The sequence below is a fragment of the Oncorhynchus gorbuscha genome, linkage group LG23 (assembly GCF_021184085.1).
Source record: "Oncorhynchus gorbuscha isolate QuinsamMale2020 ecotype Even-year linkage group LG23, OgorEven_v1.0, whole genome shotgun sequence".
In the NCBI taxonomy this organism is placed as follows: Eukaryota; Metazoa; Chordata; class Actinopteri; order Salmoniformes; family Salmonidae; genus Oncorhynchus; species Oncorhynchus gorbuscha.
Window position 1 is genome coordinate 32,552,637 of NC_060195.1, and position 22,605 is coordinate 32,575,241.

A 22,605-nucleotide genomic window follows, 5' to 3' on the forward strand; every position below is an offset into this window, starting at 1 on the left:
GGACTGTATAATGAAAACTCCTCTTGTTTCTGTTATCAAATGTGCAGTCCCAGGACCGATGGTGAATAACAATTAGAGCAGACTACGGCTAGCCTGGTTAAACCAGACTGAACTCTTTAAGTGAAGTAAAACAGTAGTGAGTGCAGTCTGGCTTTACCAGGCTAGGCTACTGCAGTGCCCCCCCCCTGTAAGTTGTCTTAATGGCTCCAGTTCAGTTCTGCATCTAACAACTATCCTGGCCCTGATGGTCTTTCATTCATTTAATTCGTTTATTCCCCAGGAACTATTAGTCAGCAAAACTCTGCTGAATATTTAAAGCCTTGTGACTGTTTCTATCATCTTTGTTTAATCTGTGACCAGCAGTCTTTCTTGTGTCAGATGTGGAGGGTCTGTCGTTAGTAGTAGTGTCGGCGTTAGTCACTTCTCATCTAGTAATGTGCTAACGTGTTCTAATTAAACCAGACACGTCGTGATCTGCCTTTTCGAAATGTCTCATCCGACGGTTAGCGGCGCGACCTGGAGCAGGGTTTGGTCCCCTGCTCTGTTCTATTGTCTCCCCCTCTCTTGTATTATAGCGTAGAGGCTCGCATCTCTCCCCTCTGCTTCTTAATATTCATGGAGCATTCTATTGGTTCTATGCAGAGGGTAGACTACGCACTGAGTGGAAGAGGTGTGTGTGTGTGAACAACTGAATATGCATTGTCTTTACATGTGGGGGCAATTTGGTTGTATGATTGGTTTTCATGAGGGAAATTGACGCCTACATGGAGCGGATCAGGAAATGGGAGGGACTGTTTATGATGATTACCTTGAGTCCTAGGGTTTCATTTCTACGCCAGGACAGCGGAGTCAATCACCACCTTCCGGAGACACCTGAAACCCCACCTCTTTAAGGAATACCTAGGATAGGATAAGTAATCCTTCTCACCCCCCCCCCCCTTTAAGATTTAGATGCACTATTGTAAAGTGACTGTTCCACTGGATGTCATAAGGTGAATGCACCAATTTGTAAGTCGCTCTGGATAAGAGCGTCTGCTAAATGACTTAAATGTAAATGTAAATGTAACAAGCAGACAGCTAACATTCACCTCAGTCACTTAGCCTGAGTCTCAGGGTTTCATTTCATTTTAGAGATGTGATGGAGTGTTTATGATGATTACCTTGAGTCCCAGGGTTTCATTGCATTTTAGAGATGTGATGGAGTGTTTATGATGATTACCTTGAGTCCCAGGGTTTCATTTAATTTTAGAGACGTGATGGAGTGTTTATGATGATTACCTTGAGTCCTAGGGTTTCATTTCATTTTAGAGATGTGATGGAGTGTTTATGATGATTACCTTGAGTCCCAGGGTTTCATTTCATTTTAGAGATGTGATGGAGTGTTTATGATGATTACCTTGAGTCCCAGGGTTTCATTTCATTTTAGAGATGTGATGGAGTGTTTATGATGATTACCTTGAGTCCCAGGGTTTCATTTCATTTTAGAGACGTGATGGAGTGTTTATGATGATTACCTTGAGTCCTAGGGTTTCATTTCATTTTAGAGACGTGATGGAGTGTTTATGATGATTACCTTGAGTCCCAGGGTTTCATTTCATTTTAGAGATGTGATGGAGTGTTTATGATGATTACCTTGAGTCCCAGGGTTTCATTTCATTTTAGAGATGTGATGGAGTGTTTATGATGATTACCTTGAGTCCCAGGGTTTCATTTCATTTTAGAGACGTGATGGAGTGTTTATGATGATTACCTTGAGTCCCAGGGTTTCATTTCATTTTAGAGACGTGATGGAGTGTTTATGATGATTACCTTGAGTCCCAGGGTTTCATTTCATTTTAGAGACGTGATGGAGTGTTTATGATGATTACCTTGAGTCCCAGGGTTTCATTTCATTTTAGAGACGTGATGGAGGGTTTATGATGATTACCTTGAGTCCTAGGGTTTCATTTCATTTTAGAGACGTGATGGAGTGTTTATGATGATTACCTTGAGTCCTAGGGTTTCATTTCATTTTAGAGATGTGATGGAGTGTTTATGATGATTACCTTGAGTCCCAGGGTTTCATTTCATTTTAGAGACGTGATGGAGTGTTTATGATGATTACCTTGAGTCCTAGGGTTTCATTTCATTTTAGAGATGTGATGGAGTGTTTATGATGATTACCTTGAGTCCCAGGGTTTCATTTCATTTTAGAGATGTGATGGAGTGTTTATGATGATTACCTTGAGTCCCAGGGTTTCATTTCATTTTAGAGATGTGATGGAGTGTTTATGATGATTACCTTGAGTCCTAGGGTTTCATTTCATTTTAGAGATGTGATGGAGTGTTTATGATGATTACCTTGAGTCCCAGGGTTTCATTTCATTTTAGAGACGTGATGGAGTGTTTATGATGATTACCTTGAGTCCTAGGGTTTCATTTCATTTTAGAGACGTGATGGAGTGTTTATGATGATTACCTTGAGACCCAGGGTTTCATTTAATTTTAGAGACGTGATGGAGTGTTTATGATGATTACCTTGAGTCCCAGGGTTTCATTTCATTTTAGAGATGTGATGGAGTGTTTATGATGATTACCTTGAGTCCCAGGGTTTCTTTTCATTTTAGAGATGTGATGGAGTGTTTATGATGATTACCTTGAGTCCCAGGGTTTCATTTCATTTTAGAGATGTGATGGAGTTTTTATGATGATTACCTTGAGTCCTAGGGTTTCATTTCATTTTAGAGACGTGATGGAGTGTTTATGATGATTACCTTGAGTCCTAGGGTTTCATTTCATTTTAGAGACGTGATGGAGTGTTTATGATGATTACCTTGAGTCCCAGGGTTTCATTTCATTTTAGAGATGTGATGGAGTGTTTATGATGATTACCTTGAGTCCCAGGGTTTCATTTCATTTTAGAGACGTGATGGAGTGTTTATGATGATTACCTTGAGTCCTAGGGTTTCATTTCATTTTAGAGACGTGATGGAGTGTTTATGATGATTACCTTGAGTCCCAGGGTTTCATTTCATTTTAGAGACGTGATGGAGTGTTTATGATGATTACCTTGAGTCCCAGGGTTTCATTTCATTTTAGAGACATGATGGAGTGTTTATGATGATTACCTTGAGTCCCAGGGTTTCATTTCATTTTAGAGACGTGATGGAGTGTTTATGATGATTACCTTGAGTCCTAGGGTTTCATTTCATTTTAGAGACGTGATGGAGTGTTTATGATGATTACCTTGAGTCCCAGGGTTTCATTTCATTTTAGAGACGTGATGGAGTGTTTATGATGATTACCTTGAGTCCCAGGGTTTCATTTCATTTTAGAGACGTGATGGAGTGTTTATGATGATTACCTTGAGTCCCAGGGTTTCATTTCATTTTAGAGATGTGATGGAGTTTTTATGATGATTACCTTGAGTCCTAGGGTTTCATTTCATTTTAGAGACGTGATGGAGTGTTTATGATGATTACCTTGAGTCCTAGGGTTTCATTTCATTTTTTAGAGACGTGATGGAGTGTTTATGATGATTACCTTGAGTCCCAGGGTTTCATTTCATTTTAGAGATGTGATGGAGTGTTTATGATGATTACCTTGAGTCCCAGGGTTTCATTTCATTTTAGAGACGTGATGGAGTGTTTATGATGATTACCTTGAGTCCTAGGGTTTCATTTCATTTTAGAGACGTGATGGAGTGTTTATGATGATTACCTTGAGTCCTAGGGTTTCATTTCATTTTAGAGACGTGATGGAGTGTTTATGATGATTACCTTGAGTCCCAGGGTTTCATTTCATTTTAGAGACGTGATGGAGTGTTTATGATGATTACCTTGAGTCCCAGGGTTTCATTTCATTTTAGAGACGTGATGGAGTGTTTATGATGATTACCTTGAGTCCTAGGGTTTCATTTCATTTTAGAGACGTGATGGAGTGTTTATGATGATTACCTTGAGTCCTAGGGTTTCATTTCATTTTAGAGACGTGATGGAGTGTTTATGATGATTACCTTGAGTCCCAGGGTTTCATTTCATTTTAGAGATGTGATGGAGTGTTTATGATGATTACCTTGAGTCCTAGGGTTTCATTTCATTTTAGAGATGTGATGGAGTGTTTATGATGATGATTACCTTGAGTCCCAGGGTTTCATTTCATTTTAGAGATGTTGAGTCCCAGGGTTTCATTTCATTTTAGAGACGTGATGGAGTGTTTATGATGATTACCTTGAGTCCCAGGGTTTCATTTCATTTTAGAGACGTGATGGAGTGTTTATGATGATTACCTTGAGTCCTAGGGTTTCATTTCATTTTAGAGACGTGATGGAGTGTTTATGATGATTACCTTGAGTCCCAGGGTTTCATTTCATTTTAGAGACGTGATGGAGTGTTTATGATGATTACCTTGAGTCCCAGGGTTTCATTTCATTTTAGAGACGTGATGGAGTGTTTATGATGATTACCTTGAGTCCTAGGGTTTCATTTCATTTTAGAGACGTGATGGAGTGTTTATGATGATTACCTTGAGTCCCAGGGTTTCATTTAACTTTAGAGACGTGATGGAGTGTTTATGATGATTACCTTGATTCCTAGGGTTTCATTTCATTTTAGAGACGTGATGGAGTGTTTATGATGATTACCTTGAGTCCCAGGGTTTCATTTCATTTCATTTAGAGACGTGATGGAGTGTTTATGATGATTACCTTGAGTCCTAGGGTTTCATTTCATTTTAGAGATGTGATGGAGTGTTTATGATGATTACCTTGAGTCCCAGGGTTTCATTTCATTTTAGAGATGTGATGGAGTGTTTATGATGATTACCTTGAGTCCCAGGGTTTCATTTCATTTTAGAGATGTGATGGAGTGTTTATGATGATTACCTTGAGTCCTAGGGTTTCATTTCATTTTAGAGATGTGATGGAGTGTTTATGATGATTACCTTGAGTCCCAGGGTTTCATTTCATTTTAGAGACGTGATGGAGTGTTTATGATGATTACCTTGAGTCCTAGGGTTTCATTTCATTTTAGAGATGTGATGGAGTGTTTATGATGATTACCTTGAGTCCCAGGGTTTCATTTCATTTTAGAGACGTGATGGAGGGTTTATGATGATTACCTTGAGTCCTAGGGTTTCATTTCATTTTAGAGACGTGATGGAGTGTTTATGATGATTACCTTGAGTCCTAGGGTTTCATTTCATTTTAGAGATGTGATGGAGTGTTTATGATGATTACCTTGAGTCCCAGGGTTTCATTTCATTTTAGAGACGTGATGGAGTGTTTATGATGATTACCTTGAGTCCTAGGGTTTCATTTCATTTTAGAGATGTGATGGAGTGTTTATGATGATTACCTTGAGTCCCAGGGTTTCATTTCATTTTAGAGATGTGATGGAGTGTTTATGATGATTACCTTGAGTCCCAGGGTTTCATTTCATTTTAGAGATGTGATGGAGTGTTTATGATGATTACCTTGAGTCCTAGGGTTTCATTTCATTTTAGAGATGTGATGGAGTGTTTATGATGATTACCTTGAGTCCCAGGGTTTCATTTCATTTTAGAGACGTGATGGAGTGTTTATGATGATTACCTTGAGTCCTAGGGTTTCATTTCATTTTAGAGATGTGATGGAGTGTTTATGATGATTACCTTGAGTCCCAGGGTTTCATTTCATTTTAGAGACGTGATGGAGTGTTTATGATGATTACCTTGAGTCCTAGGGTTTCATTTCATTTTAGAGACGTGATGGAGTGTTTATGATGATTACCTTGAGTCCTAGGGTTTCATTTCATTTTAGAGATGTGATGGAGTGTTTATGATGATTACCTTGAGTCCCAGGGTTTCATTTCATTTTAGAGACGTGATGGAGTGTTTATGATGATTACCTTGAGTCCTAGGGTTTCATTTCATTTTAGAGATGTGATGGAGTGTTTATGATGATTACCTTGAGTCCCAGGGTTTCATTTCATTTTAGAGATGTGATGGAGTGTTTATGATGATTACCTTGAGTCCCAGGGTTTCATTTCATTTTAGAGATGTGATGGAGTGTTTATGATGATTACCTTGAGTCCTAGGGTTTCATTTCATTTTAGAGATGTGATGGAGTGTTTATGATGATTACCTTGAGTCCCAGGGTTTCATTTCATTTTAGAGACGTGATGGAGTGTTTATGATGATTACCTTGAGTCCTAGGGTTTCATTTCATTTTAGAGATGTGATGGAGTGTTTATGATGATTACCTTGAGTCCCAGGGTTTCATTTAATTTTAGAGACGTGATGGAGTGTTTATGATGATTACCTTGAGTCCCAGGGTTTCATTTCATTTTAGAGATGTGATGGAGTGTTTATGATGATTACCTTGAGTCCCAGGGTTTCTTTTCATTTTAGAGATGTGATGGAGTGTTTATGATGATTACCTTGAGTCCCAGGGTTTCATTTCATTTAGAGACGTGATGGAGTGTTTATGATGATTACCTTGAGTCCCAGGGTTTAATTTCATTTTAGAGACGTGATGGAGTGTTTATGATGATTACCTTGAGTCCCAGGGTTTCATTTCATTTTAGAGACATGATGGAGTGTTTATGATGATTACCTTGAGTCCCAGGGTTTCATTTCATTTTAGAGACGTGATGGAGTGTTTATGATGATTACCTTGAGTCCTAGGGTTTCATTTCATTTTAGAGACGTGATGGAGTGTTTATGATGATTACCTTGAGTCCCAGGGTTTCTTTTCATTTTAGAGATGTGATGGAGTGTTTATGATGATTACCTTGAGTCCCAGGGTTTCATTTCATTTAGAGACGTGATGGAGTGTTTATGATGATTACCTTGAGTCCCAGGGTTTAATTTCATTTTAGAGACGTGATGGAGTGTTTATGATGATTACCTTGAGTCCCAGGGTTTCATTTCATTTTAGAGACATGATGGAGTGTTTATGATGATTACCTTGAGTCCCAGGGTTTCATTTCATTTTAGAGACGTGATGGAGTGTTTATGATGATTACCTTGAGTCCTAGGGTTTCATTTCATTTTAGAGACGTGATGGAGTGTTTATGATGATTACCTTGAGTCCCAGGGTTTCATTTCATTTTAGAGACGTGATGGAGTGTTTATGATGATTACCTTGAGTCCCAGGGTTTCATTTCATTTTAGAGACGTGATGGAGTGTTTATGATGATTACCTTGAGTCCCAGGGTTTCATTTCATTTTAGAGATGTGATGGAGTTTTATGATGATTACCTTGAGTCCTAGGGTTTCATTTCATTTTAGAGACGTGATGGAGTGTTTATGATGATTACCTTGAGTCCTAGGGTTTCATTTCATTTTAGAGACGTGATGGAGTGTTTATGATGATTACCTTGAGTCCCAGGGTTTCATTTCATTTTAGAGATGTGATGGAGTGTTTATGATGATTACCTTGAGTCCCAGGGTTTCATTTCATTTTAGAGACGTGATGGAGTGTTTATGATGATTACCTTGAGTCCTAGGGTTTCATTTCATTTTAGAGACGTGATGGAGTGTTTATGATGATTACCTTGAGTCCCAGGGTTTCATTTCATTTTAGAGACGTGATGGAGTGTTTATGATGATTACCTTGAGTCCCAGGGTTTCATTTCATTTTAGAGACATGATGGAGTGTTTATGATGATTACCTTGAGTCCCAGGGTTTCATTTCATTTTAGAGACGTGATGGAGTGTTTATGATGATTACCTTGAGTCCCAGGGTTTCATTTCATTTTAGAGACGTGATGGAGGGTTTATGATGATTACCTTGAGTCCTAGGGTTTCATTTCATTTTAGAGACGTGATGGAGTGTTTATGATGATTACCTTGAGTCCTAGGGTTTCATTTCATTTTAGAGACGTGATGGAGTGTTTATGATGATTACCTTGAGTCCCAGGGTTTCATTTCATTTTAGAGACGTGATGGAGTGTTTATGATGATTACCTTGAGTCCTAGGGTTTCATTTCATTTTAGAGATGTGATGGAGTGTTTATGATGATTACCTTGAGTCCCAGGGTTTCATTTCATTTTAGAGATGTGATGGAGTGTTTATGATGATTACCTTGAGTCCCAGGGTTTCATTTCATTTTAGAGATGTGATGGAGTGTTTATGATGATTACCTTGAGTCCTAGGGTTTCATTTCATTTTAGAGATGTGATGGAGTGTTTATGATGATTACCTTGAGTCCCAGGGTTTCATTTCATTTTAGAGACGTGATGGAGTGTTTATGATGATTACCTTGAGTCCCAGGGTTTCATTTCATTTTAGAGACGTGATGGAGTGTTTATGATGATTACCTTGAGTCCCAGGGTTTCATTTCATTTTAGAGACGTGATGGAGTGTTTATGATGATTACCTTGAGTCCTAGGGTTTCATTTCATTTTAGAGACGTGATGGAGTGTTTATGATGATTACCTTGAGTCCCAGGGTTTCATTTCATTTTAGAGACGTGATGGAGTGTTTATGATGATTACCTTGAGTCCCAGGGTTTCATTTCATTTTAGAGATGTGATGGAGTGTTTATGATGATTACCTTGAGTCCCAGGGTTTCATTTCATTTTAGAGACGTGATGGAGTGTTTATGATGATTACCTTGAGTCCTAGGGTTTCATTTCATTTTAGAGACGTGATGGAGTGTTTATGATGATTACCTTGAGTCCCAGGGTTTCATTTCATTTTAGAGACGTGATGGAGTGTTTATGATGATTACCTTGAGTCCCAGGGTTTCATTTCATTTTAGAGACATGATGGAGTGTTTATGATGATTACCTTGAGTCCCAGGGTTTCATTTCATTTTAGAGACGTGATGGAGTGTTTATGATGATTACCTTGAGTCCCAGGGTTTCATTTCATTTTAGAGACGTGATGGAGGGTTTATGATGATTACCTTGAGTCCTAGGGTTTCATTTCATTTTAGAGACGTGATGGAGTGTTTATGATGATTACCTTGAGTCCTAGGGTTTCATTTCATTTTAGAGACGTGATGGAGTGTTTATGATGATTACCTTGAGTCCCAGGGTTTCATTTCATTTTAGAGACGTGATGGAGTGTTTATGATGATTACCTTGAGTCCTAGGGTTTCATTTCATTTTAGAGATGTGATGGAGTGTTTATGATGATTACCTTGAGTCCCAGGGTTTCATTTCATTTTAGAGATGTGATGGAGTGTTTATGATGATTACCTTGAGTCCCAGGGTTTCATTTCATTTTAGAGATGTGATGGAGTGTTTATGATGATTACCTTGAGTCCCAGGGTTTAATTTCATTTTAGAGACGTGATGGAGTGTTTATGATGATTACCTTGAGTCCCAGGGTTTCATTTCATTTTAGAGACATGATGGAGTGTTTATGATGATTACCTTGAGTCCCAGGGTTTCATTTCATTTTAGAGACGTGATGGAGTGTTTATGATGATTACCTTGAGTCCTAGGGTTTCATTTCATTTTAGAGACGTGATGGAGTGTTTATGATGATTACCTTGAGTCCCAGGGTTTCATTTCATTTTAGAGACGTGATGGAGTGTTTATGATGATTACCTTGAGTCCCAGGGTTTCATTTCATTTTAGAGACGTGATGGAGTGTTTATGATGATTACCTTGAGTCCCAGGGTTTCATTTCATTTTAGAGATGTGATGGAGTGTTTATGATGATTACCTTGAGTCCTAGGTTTCATTTCATTTTAGAGACGTGATGGAGTGTTTATGATGATTACCTTGAGTCCTAGGGTTTCATTTCATTTTAGAGACGTGATGGAGTGTTTATGATGATTACCTTGAGTCCCAGGGTTTCATTTCATTTTAGAGATGTGATGGAGTGTTTATGATGATTACCTTGAGTCCCAGGGTTTCATTTCATTTTAGAGACGTGATGGAGTGTTTATGATGATTACCTTGAGTCCTAGGGTTTCATTTCATTTTAGAGACGTGATGGAGTGTTTATGATGATTACCTTGAGTCCCAGGGTTTCATTTCATTTTAGAGACGTGATGGAGTGTTTATGATGATTACCTTGAGTCCCAGGGTTTCATTTCATTTTAGAGACATGATGGAGTGTTTATGATGATTACCTTGAGTCCCAGGGTTTCATTTCATTTTAGAGACGTGATGGAGTGTTTATGATGATTACCTTGAGTCCTAGGGTTTCATTTCATTTTAGAGACGTGATGGAGTGTTTATGATGATTACCTTGAGTCCCAGGGTTTCATTTCATTTTAGAGACATGATGGAGTGTTTATGATGATTACCTTGAGTCCCAGGGTTTCATTTCATTTTAGAGACGTGATGGAGTGTTTATGATGATTACCTTGAGTCCCAGGGTTTCATTTCATTTTAGAGATGTGATGGAGTGTTTATGATGATTACCTTGAGTCCTAGGGTTTCATTTCATTTTAGAGACGTGATGGAGTGTTTATGATGATTACCTTGAGTCCTAGGGTTTCATTTCATTTTAGAGACGTGATGGAGTGTTTATGATGATTACCTTGAGTCCCAGGGTTTCATTTCATTTTAGAGATGTGATGGAGTGTTTATGATGATTACCTTGAGTCCCAGGGTTTCATTTCATTTTAGAGACGTGATGGAGTGTTTATGATGATTACCTTGAGTCCTAGGGTTTCATTTCATTTTAGAGACGTGATGGAGTGTTTATGATGATTACCTTGAGTCCTAGGGTTTCATTTCATTTTAGAGACGTGATGGAGTGTTTATGATGATTACCTTGAGTCCCAGGGTTTCATTTCATTTTAGAGACGTGATGGAGTGTTTATGATGATTACCTTGAGTCCCAGGGTTTCATTTCATTTTAGAGACGTGATGGAGTGTTTATGATGATTACCTTGAGTCCTAGGGTTTCATTTCATTTTAGAGACGTGATGGAGTGTTTATGATGATTACCTTGAGTCCCAGGGTTTCATTTCATTTTAGAGATGTGATGGAGTGTTTATGATGATTACCTTGAGTCCCAGGGTTTCTTTTCATTTTAGAGATGTGATGGAGTGTTTATGATGATTACCTTGAGTCCCAGGGTTTCATTTCATTTAGAGACGTGATGGAGTGTTTATGATGATTACCTTGAGTCCCAGGGTTTAATTTCATTTTAGAGACGTGATGGAGTGTTTATGATGATTACCTTGAGTCCCAGGGTTTCATTTCATTTTAGAGACATGATGATGGAGTGTTTATGATGATTACCTTGAGTCCCAGGGTTTCATTTCATTTTAGAGACGTGATGGAGTGTTTATGATGATTACCTTGAGTCCTAGGGTTTCATTTCATTTTAGAGACGTGATGGAGTGTTTATGATGATTACCTTGAGTCCCAGGGTTTCATTTCATTTTAGAGACGTGATGGAGTGTTTATGATGATTACCTTGAGTCCCAGGGTTTCATTTCATTTTAGAGACGTGATGGAGTGTTTATGATGATTACCTTGAGTCCCAGGGTTTCATTTCATTTTAGAGATGTGATGGAGTTTTTATGATGATTACCTTGAGTCCTAGGGTTTCATTTCATTTTAGAGACGTGATGGAGTGTTTATGATGATTACCTTGAGTCCTAGGGTTTCATTTCATTTTAGAGACGTGATGGAGTGTTTATGATGATTACCTTGAGTCCCAGGGTTTCATTTCATTTTAGAGATGTGATGGAGTGTTTATGATGATTACCTTGAGTCCCAGGGTTTCATTTCATTTTAGAGACGTGATGGAGTGTTTATGATGATTACCTTGAGTCCTAGGGTTTCATTTCATTTTAGAGACGTGATGGAGTGTTTATGATGATTACCTTGAGTCCCAGGGTTTCATTTCATTTTAGAGACGTGATGGAGTGTTTATGATGATTACCTTGAGTCCCAGGGTTTCATTTCATTTTAGAGACATGATGGAGTGTTTATGATGATTACCTTGAGTCCCAGGGTTTCATTTCATTTTAGAGACGTGATGGAGTGTTTATGATGATTACCTTGAGTCCTAGGGTTTCATTTCATTTTAGAGACGTGATGGAGTGTTTATGATGATTACCTTGAGTCCCAGGGTTTCATTTCATTTTAGAGACGTGATGGAGTGTTTATGATGATTACCTTGAGTCCCAGGATTTCATTTCATTTTAGAGACGTGATGGAGTGTTTATGATGATTACCTTGAGTCCCAGGGTTTCATTTCATTTTAGAGATGTGATGGAGTTTTTATGATGATTACCTTGAGTCCTAGGGTTTCATTTCATTTTAGAGACGTGATGGAGTGTTTATGATGATTACCTTGAGTCCTAGGGTTTCATTTCATTTTAGAGACGTGATGGAGTGTTTATGATGATTACCTTGAGTCCCAGGGTTTCATTTCATTTTAGAGATGTGATGGAGTGTTTATGATGATTACCTTGAGTCCCAGGGTTTCATTTCATTTTAGAGACGTGATGGAGTGTTTATGATGATTACCTTGAGTCCTAGGGTTTCATTTCATTTTAGAGACGTGATGGAGTGTTTATGATGATTACCTTGAGTCCTAGGGTTTCATTTCATTTTAGAGACGTGATGGAGTGTTTATGATGATTACCTTGAGTCCCAGGGTTTCATTTCATTTTAGAGACGTGATGGAGTGTTTATGATGATTACCTTGAGTCCCAGGGTTTCATTTCATTTTAGAGACGTGATGGAGTGTTTATGATGATTACCTTGAGTCCTAGGGTTTCATTTCATTTTAGAGACGTGATGGAGTGTTTATGATGATTACCTTGAGTCCCAGGGTTTCATTTCATTTTAGAGATGTGATGGAGTGTTTATGATGATTACCTTGAGTCCTAGGGTTTCATTTCATTTTAGAGATGTGATGGAGTGTTTATGATGATTACCTTGAGTCCCAGGGTTTCATTTCATTTTAGAGACGTGATGGAGTGTTTATGATGATTACCTTGAGTCCCAGGGTTTCATTTCATTTTAGAGACGTGATGGAGTGTTTATGATGATTACCTTGAGTCCTAGGGTTTCATTTCATTTTAGAGACGTGATGGAGTGTTTATGATGATTACCTTGAGTCCCAGGGTTTCATTTCATTTTAGAGACGTGATGGAGTGTTTATGATGATTACCTTGAGTCCCAGGGTTTCATTTCATTTTAGAGACGTGATGGAGTGTTTATGATGATTACCTTGAGTCCTAGGGTTTCATTTCATTTTAGAGACGTGATGGAGTGTTTATGATGATTACCTTGAGTCCCAGGGTTTCATTTAACTTTAGAGACGTGATGGAGTGTTTATGATGATTACCTTGATTCCTAGGGTTTCATTTCATTTTAGAGACGTGATGGAGTGTTTATGATGATTACCTTGAGTCCCAGGGTTTCATTTCATTTTAGAGACGTGATGGAGTGTTTATGATGATTACCTTGAGTCCTAGGGTTTCATTTCATTTTAGAGATGTGATGGAGTGTTTATGATGATTACCTTGAGTCCCAGGGTTTCATTTCATTTTAGAGATGTGATGGAGTGTTTATGATGATTACCTTGAGTCCCAGGGTTTCATTTCATTTTAGAGATGTGATGGAGTGTTTATGATGATTACCTTGAGTCCTAGGGTTTCATTTCATTTTAGAGATGTGATGGAGTGTTTATGATGATTACCTTGAGTCCCAGGGTTTCATTTCATTTTAGAGACGTGATGGAGTGTTTATGATGATTACCTTGAGTCCTAGGGTTTCATTTCATTTTAGAGATGTGATGGAGTGTTTATGATGATTACCTTGAGTCCCAGGGTTTCATTTCATTTTAGAGACGTGATGGAGGGTTTATGATGATTACCTTGAGTCCTAGGGTTTCATTTCATTTTAGAGACGTGATGGAGTGTTTATGATGATTACCTTGAGTCCTAGGGTTTCATTTCATTTTAGAGATGTGATGGAGTGTTTATGATGATTACCTTGAGTCCCAGGGTTTCATTTCATTTTAGAGACGTGATGGAGTGTTTATGATGATTACCTTGAGTCCTAGGGTTTCATTTCATTTTAGAGATGTGATGGAGTGTTTATGATGATTACCTTGAGTCCCAGGGTTTCATTTCATTTTAGAGATGTGATGGAGTGTTTATGATGATTACCTTGAGTCCCAGGGTTTCATTTCATTTTAGAGATGTGATGGAGTGTTTATGATGATTACCTTGAGTCCTAGGGTTTCATTTCATTTTAAGAGATGTGATGGAGTGTTTATGATGATTACCTTGAGTCCCAGGGTTTCATTTCATTTTAGAGACGTGATGGAGTGTTTATGATGATTACCTTGAGTCCTAGGGTTTCATTTCATTTTAGAGATGTGATGGAGTGTTTATGATGATTACCTTGAGACCCAGGGTTTCATTTAATTTTAGAGACGTGATGGAGTGTTTATGATGATTACCTTGAGTCCCAGGGTTTCATTTCATTTTAGAGATGTGATGGAGTGTTTATGATGATTACCTTGAGTCCTAGGGTTTCATTTCATTTTAGAGATGTGATGGAGTGTTTATGATGATTACCTTGAGTCCCAGGGTTTCATTTCATTTTAGAGACGTGATGGAGTGTTTATGATGATTACCTTGAGTCCTAGGGTTTCATTTCATTTTAGAGATGTGATGGAGTGTTTATGATGATTACCTTGAGACCCAGGGTTTCATTTAATTTTAGAGACGTGATGGAGTGTTTATGATGATTACCTTGAGTCCCAGGGTTTCATTTCATTTTAGAGATGTGATGGAGTGTTTATGATGATTACCTTGAGTCCCAGGGTTTCTTTTCATTTTAGAGATGTGATGGAGTGTTTATGATGATTACCTTGAGTCCCAGGGTTTCATTTCATTTAGAGACGTGATGGAGTGTTTATGATGATTACCTTGAGTCCCAGGGTTTAATTTCATTTTAGAGACGTGATGGAGTGTTTATGATGATTACCTTGAGTCCCAGGGTTTCATTTCATTTTAGAGACATGATGGAGTGTTTATGATGATTACCTTGAGTCCCAGGGTTTCATTTCATTTTAGAGACGTGATGGAGTGTTTATGATGATTACCTTGAGTCCTAGGGTTTCATTTCATTTTAGAGACGTGATGGAGTGTTTATGATGATTACCTTGAGTCCCAGGGTTTCATTTCATTTTAGAGACGTGATGGAGTGTTTATGATGATTACCTTGAGTCCCAGGATTTCATTTCATTTTAGAGACGTGATGGAGTGTTTATGATGATTACCTTGAGTCCCAGGGTTTCATTTCATTTTAGAGATGTGATGGAGTTTTTATGATGATTACCTTGAGTCCTAGGGTTTCATTTCATTTTAGAGACGTGATGGAGTGTTTATGATGATTACCTTGAGTCCTAGGGTTTCATTTCATTTTAGAGACGTGATGGAGTGTTTATGATGATTACCTTGAGTCCCAGGGTTTCATTTCATTTTAGAGATGTGATGGAGTGTTTATGATGATTACCTTGAGTCCCAGGGTTTCATTTCATTTTAGAGACGTGATGGAGTGTTTATGATGATTACCTTGAGTCCTAGGGTTTCATTTCATTTTAGAGACGTGATGGAGTGTTTATGATGATTACCTTGAGTCCCAGGGTTTCATTTCATTTTAGAGACGTGATGGAGTGTTTATGATGATTACCTTGAGTCCCAGGGTTTCATTTCATTTTAGAGACATGATGGAGTGTTTATGATGATTACCTTGAGTCCCAGGGTTTCATTTCATTTTAGAGACGTGATGGAGTGTTTATGATGATTACCTTGAGTCCTAGGGTTTCATTTCATTTTAGAGACGTGATGGAGTGTTTATGATGATTACCTTGAGTCCCAGGGTTTCATTTCATTTTAGAGACGTGATGGAGTGTTTATGATGATTACCTTGAGTCCCAGGATTTCATTTCATTTTAGAGACGTGATGGAGTGTTTATGATGATTACCTTGAGTCCCAGGGTTTCATTTCATTTTAGAGATGTGATGGAGTTTTTATGATGATTACCTTGAGTCCTAGGGTTTCATTTCATTTTAGAGACGTGATGGAGTGTTTATGATGATTACCTTGAGTCCTAGGGTTTCATTTCATTTTAGAGACGTGATGGAGTGTTTATGATGATTACCTTGAGTCCCAGGGTTTCATTTCATTTTAGAGATGTGATGGAGTGTTTATGATGATTACCTTGAGTCCCAGGGTTTCATTTCATTTTAGAGACGTGATGGAGTGTTTATGATGATTACCTTGAGTCCTAGGGTTTCATTTCATTTTAGAGACGTGATGGAGTGTTTATGATGATTACCTTGAGTCCTAGGGTTTCATTTCATTTTAGAGACGTGATGGAGTGTTTATGATGATTACCTTGAGTCCCAGGGTTTCATTTCATTTTAGAGACGTGATGGAGTGTTTATGATGATTACCTTGAGTCCCAGGGTTTCATTTCATTTTAGAGACGTGATGGAGTGTTTATGATGATTACCTTGAGTCCTAGGGTTTCATTTCATTTTAGAGACGTGATGGAGTGTTTATGATGATTACCTTGAGTCCTAGGGTTTCATTTCATTTTAGAGACGTGATGGAGTGTTTATGATGATTACCTTGAGTCCCAGGGTTTCATTTCATTTTAGAGATGTGATGGAGTGTTTATGATGATTACCTTGAGTCCTAGGGTTTCATTTCATTTTAGAGATGTGATGGAGTGTTTATGATGATTACCTTGAGTCCCAGGGTTTCATTTCATTTTAGAGACGTGATGGAGTGTTTATGATGATTACCTTGAGTCCCAGGGTTTCATTTCATTTTAGAGACGTGATGGAGTGTTTATGATGATTACCTTGAGTCCTAGGGTTTCATTTCATTTTAGAGACGTGATGGAGTGTTTATGATGATTACCTTGAGTCCCAGGGTTTCATTTCATTTTAGAGACGTGATGGAGTGTTTATGATGATTACCTTGAGTCCCAGGGTTTCATTTCATTTTAGAGACGTGATGGAGTGTTTATGATGATTACCTTGAGTCCTAGGGTTTCATTTCATTTTAGAGACGTGATGGAGTGTTTATGATGATTACCTTGAGTCCCAGGGTTTCATTTAACTTTAGAGACGTGATGGAGTGTTTATGATGATTACCTTGATTCCTAGGGTTTCATTTCATTTTAGAGACGTGATGGAGTGTTTATGATGATTACCTTGAGTCCCAGGGTTTCATTTCATTTTAGAGACGTGATGGAGTGTTTATGATGATTACCTTGAGTCCTAGGGTTTCATTTCATTTTAGAGACGTGATGGAGTGTTTATGATGATTACATTTACATTTACATTTAAGTCATTTAGCAGACACTCTTATCCAGAGCGACTTAGTCCTAGGGTTTCATTTCATTTTAGAGATGTGATGGAGTGTTTATGATGATTACCTTGAGTCCCAGGGTTTCATTTCATTTTAGAGATGTGATGGAGTGTTTATGATGATTACCTTGAGTCCCAGGGTTTCATTTCATTTTAGAGACGCGATGGAGTGTTTATGATGATTACCTTGAGTCCCAGGGTTTCATTTCATTTTAGAGACGTGATGGAGTGTTTATGATGATTACCTTGAGTCCCAGGGTTTCATTTCATTTTAGAGACGTGATGGAGTGTTTATGATGATTACCTTGAGTCCTAGGGTTTCATTTCATTTTAGAGACGTGATGGAGTGTTTATGATGATTACCTTGAGTCCCAGGGTTTCATTTCATTTTAGAGACGTGATGGAGTGTTTATGATGATTACCTTGAGTCCCAGGGTTTCATTTCATTTTAGAGACGTGATGGAGTGTTTATGATGATTACCTTGAGTCCTAGGGTTTCATTTCATTTTAGAGACGTGATGGAGTGTTTATGAGGATTACCTTGAGTCCCAGGGTTTCATTTCATTTTAGAGACGTGAGGGAGTGTTTATGGCAATTTGAAATGTGTCCTTTTCCACATACAAGGTGATGAACTCATCAGAAATCTGAAATAACTCTGGATTTAAAGGTGAAAGACTGAGTGTGTGCTAGTTTGTGTCTGTCTCTGTGTGTTTCGAGGGGTATAGAGAGCGAGCACTTTAGGAAACCATCTCTGGCATGTCTTCAAAGGAACTACTGTCTCTTTGGAAATTGATGAAGCAGTTTCATCTATTGTTCTCTGACAGACACAGTAGGCTATGTAATGCTTCTACATGCATGATTGGAGAGATCTGCCTATAGAAAGTAGTTAATTTGATGGAAATTTTCAAGATTTGAATTGGGGGAACTTATCAATTTCATAGGCAGATTATCAGTCTTTGTAGGGCCTAAGTCTTGCATGAGAATGGATCCTGATGAGTAGAGTTAGGAGTGGAAGTTCTATTGTTGGGCCTCTGGTTGTTTAGGGGATAAGAGTGTTGGATTCCCATGATACCCCGGCCTTTCATTTGCTCAGTGAATTGAACCTTGTCATTCAAAGGAAGATAATGTTTGAGAATGGAAGGCTTACCAGGCCTTGAAGATGACAGTTGAAAGGCCTGCTTTTGACCGCCTCCTAGAGAGCATATGAAAGGTATGTCCCCCAAAAAGGGCATTATGACTACATTAGTTCCTACCAGAGAGACTTCCGACTCTCTTCAGTAGTTACTGAAGGAGCCATGGTCTAATTGAGTGTCGAGGGACAGGTCCTGTGTGCTGAATGATACTGTTTGACCTCCCTAAAGAGAGAGGGAATGTGCCAGTGTGAGTTTCTGGTCTGAACTGTGTTGGTTGTAATGCGGCTGTACTGCGTGCCGGGGGCTGGGCCGGGTCGGTCAATACAACAGCCCCAGATCCCAGGAGGAGATCGTTTTTCAAGGCTGTGTGTCCCACATCCACAGAGTCCTAATGGCAGGCTCCCTATCCTCTCCAGCCTCCCTAGCCTTCCCGGCTGTATGATTTATCAGAGGGAAAAGGTCAGTCTGGCGGGCTGTAATTAATTCTGTCAGCTGTTATTTGGTGCTGCGTGGGAGTGCTTTCTCCCTTAGTGGCACATTACATGGTTTGTCTCAGGGACAGACACGTAGGAAAGGGGCCGTTTTCATTTCAATCATGATGCACTCTCATCAGGGACAGGGAGGAAGGTGGTTGGTGGAAGGTGTTTGGTAGAAGGTAGTTGGTGGAACGTAGTTGGTGGATGGTGGAAGCTGGAAGGCGGAAGCAGTAAGGTGGATGGTGGAAGGTGGATGGTAGTTGGTGGATGTGACTCACATAGCCGGGGCGGAGGTGATATGCCGACTAGCCTAATCCTTTTTCTTCTTTCACGATGATATGCGGCTCCGTCAGGAACAGGAGAGAGGCCAGAGAGCGGGCTGCCTTATGAGTAGTTGGAGGTGATCGCATAAACCCCCGCTTCCCTCATTTCTGCTAGCAAACAAGCAATCTTTGGAAAATAAAATTGATGAGTTACTGGGAAGATTAAACTACCAACGGGACATTAAAACTGTAATATCTTATGCTTCACCAAGTCGTGATTGAACGACGACAATATCAACATACAGCTGGCTGGTTATATGATGTACCGGCAGAATAGAACAGCGGCATCTGGTAAGACAAGGGGCGGCTGTCAATGTATTTTTGTAAACAACAGCCGGTGCACGGTATCTAAGGAAGTCTCGAAGCTATTGCTCTCCTGAGGTAGACTTTCTCATGATAAGCTGCAGACCAGGAGAGAGTTTTCATCTGTATTCTTTGTAGCTGCTTACATACCACCACAGTCAGAGGCTGGCACTAAGATAAGCACTGAATGAGCTGTATTCCACCATAAGCAAACAAGAAAACGCTCACCCAGAGGCGGTGCTCCTGGTAGCCAGGACTTTAATGCAGGGAAACTTAAATCAGTTTTACCAAATTTCTATCAGCATGTTAAATGTGCAACCAGAGAGAAAAGAACTCTGGACCACCTATACTCCACAGACAGAGATGCATACAAAGCCCTCACACTCCATTTGGCAAATCTGACCATAATTCCATTCTCCTCCTTACAAGCAAAAATCAAAGCAGGAAGCACCAGTGACTAGATCAATAAAAAAGTGGTCAGATGAAGCAGATGCTAAGCTACAGGACTGTTTTGCTATCACAGACTGGAATATGTTCTGGGATTCCTCCAATGACATTGAGAAGTACACCACATCTGTCATTAGCTTCATCTATAAGCGCATCGATGACTTCATCCCCACAGTACATACCCCAACCAGAACACATGGATTACCGGCAGCATCCGCACTGAGCTAAAGGCTAGAGCTACCCCTTTCAAGGAGCGGGACACTAACCCGGAAACTTATAAGAAATTCCGCTATTCCCTCCGACTAACTATCAAACAGGAAAAGCATCAATACAGGACTAAGATCGAGTCGTACTACACCGGCTCTGACTCTCGTCAGATGTGGCAATGTCTGCAAACCATTACAGACTACAAAGGGAAGCACAGCTGAGAGCTGCCCAGTGACACGAGCCTACCTTGATGAGCTAAACTACATGGCCAGATGGATTACCAGGACGTGTACTGCGAGCATGCGCTGACCAACTAGCAAGTGTCCTCACTGACATTTTCAACCTCTCCCTGTCCGAGGTCTGTAATAACAACATGTTTTAAGCAGACCACCATAGTGCTTGTGCCCAAGAACACTAAGGTTACCTGCCTAAATGACTACCGACCCGTAGCGCTCACGTCTGTAGCCATGAAGTGCTTTGAAAGGCTGGTCATGGCTCACATCAACACCGTCATCCCAGAAACCCTAGACCCACTTCAATTTGCATACCGCCCCAACAGATCCACAGATGATGCAGTCTCTAGTGCACTCCACACTGCCCTTTCCCACCTGAACAAAATGAACACCTATGTGAGAATCCTATTCATTGACTACAGCTCAGCATTCAACACCATATTGCCCTCAAAGCTCATCAATAAGCTAAGGACCCTGGGACTAAACACCTCCCTCTGCATCTGGATCCTGGACTTCCTGATGGGCCGCCCCAGGTGGTAAGGATAGGTAAGAACACATCCGTCACGCTGATCCTTAACACGGGTGCCCCTCAGGGGTGTGTGCTCAGCCTCCTCCTGTACTCCCTGTTCACTCATGACTGCATGGCCAGGCACGACTCCAACACCATCATTAAATTGGCAGATGACACAACAGTGGTAGCCTGATCACCGACAACAACGAGACAGCCTATAGGGAGGAGGTCAGAGACCTGGCTGGGTGGTGCCAGGACAATAACCTCTCCCTGAACGTGATCAAGACAAAGGAGATGATTGTGGACTCCAGGAAAAAGAGGACCGAGCACGTCCCCATTCTCATCTACGGGGCTGCAGTGGAGCAGGTTGAGAGCTTCAAGTTCCTTGGTGTCCACATCACCAACAAACTGACTATGGTCCAAGCACACCATGACAGCAGTGAAGCAGGCACAATCACATATTCCCCCTCAGGAGACTGAAAGGATTTTGCATGGGTCCTCAGATCCTCAAAAGGTTATTCAGCTGCACCATCAAGAGCATCCTGACCGGTTGCATCATTGCCTGGTATGACAACTGCTCAGCCTCCGACCGCAAGGCACTACAGAGGGTAGAGCGAACTGCCCAGTACATCACTGGGGCCAACCTTCCTGCCATCCAGGATCTCTATACCAGGCAGTGTCAGAGGAAGGCCCAAAAAATTGCCAAAGACTCCAGCCACCCTAGTCATAGACTGTTCTCTCTACTACCACACGACAAGCGGTACCGGAGCACGAAGTCTAGATCCAAGATGCTTCTAAACAGCTTCTACCCCCAAGCCGTAAGACTCCTGAACATCTAGTCATCTAGACAGCTTTGCACACTCTTGGCATTCTCTCAACCAGCTTCACGAGGAATGCTTTTCCAACAGTCTGAGCACTTGTTGGCTGCTTTTCCTTCACCCCGCGGTCCAACTTATCCCAAACCATTACAATTGGGTTGAGGACGGGTGATTGTGGAGGCCAGGTCATCTGATGCAGCACTCCATCACTCTCCTTGGTCAAATAGCCCTTACACAGCCTGGAGGTGTCTTTTGGGTTATTGTCCTGTTGAAAAACAAATGATAGTCCCACTAAGCGCAAACCAGATGGGATGGCGTATCACTGCAGAGTGCTGTGGTAGCCATGCTGGTTAACTGTGCCTTGGATTCGAAACCAATCAGCGACAGCGTCACCAGCAAAGCACCATCATACCTCCTCCTCCATGCTTCACAGTGGGAACCACACATGCGGAAATTATCCGTTCATCTACTCTGTCTCTCACAAAGACACGGTGGTTGGAACCAAAAATCTCAAATCAAATTTGGAAACATCAGACCAAAGGAGAGATTTCCACCGGTCTAATGTCCATTGCTTGTGTTTCTTGGCCCAAGCAAGTCTCAGTTGATGTTCAGATGTGTCTGTTTCTTGAATTCTGTGAAGTATTTATTTGGGCTGCAATTTCTGAGGCTGGTAACTCTAATGAACTTATCCTCTGCAGCAGAGGTATCTCGGGGTCTTCCTTTCTGTGGCGGTCCTCATGAGAGCCTGTTTCATCATCGTGCTTGATGGTTTTTGCGAGTGCACTTGAAGAAGCATTCAAAGTTCTTGAAATTGTCCAGATTGACTGACCTTAAGTAATGATGGACTGTCTCTTTGCTTATTTGAG

At 40.1% G+C, this 22,605-nt stretch overlaps 1 protein-coding gene across 1 annotated transcript in view; it reads left to right on the plus strand.

Annotated features, from left to right (window-relative positions):
- The window catches only part of LOC124011302 (dystrophin-related protein 2-like), a 281,037-nt gene that overhangs the window by 19,919 nt on the left and 238,513 nt on the right, over positions 1 to 22,605 (plus strand). The window lies entirely within an intron of this gene.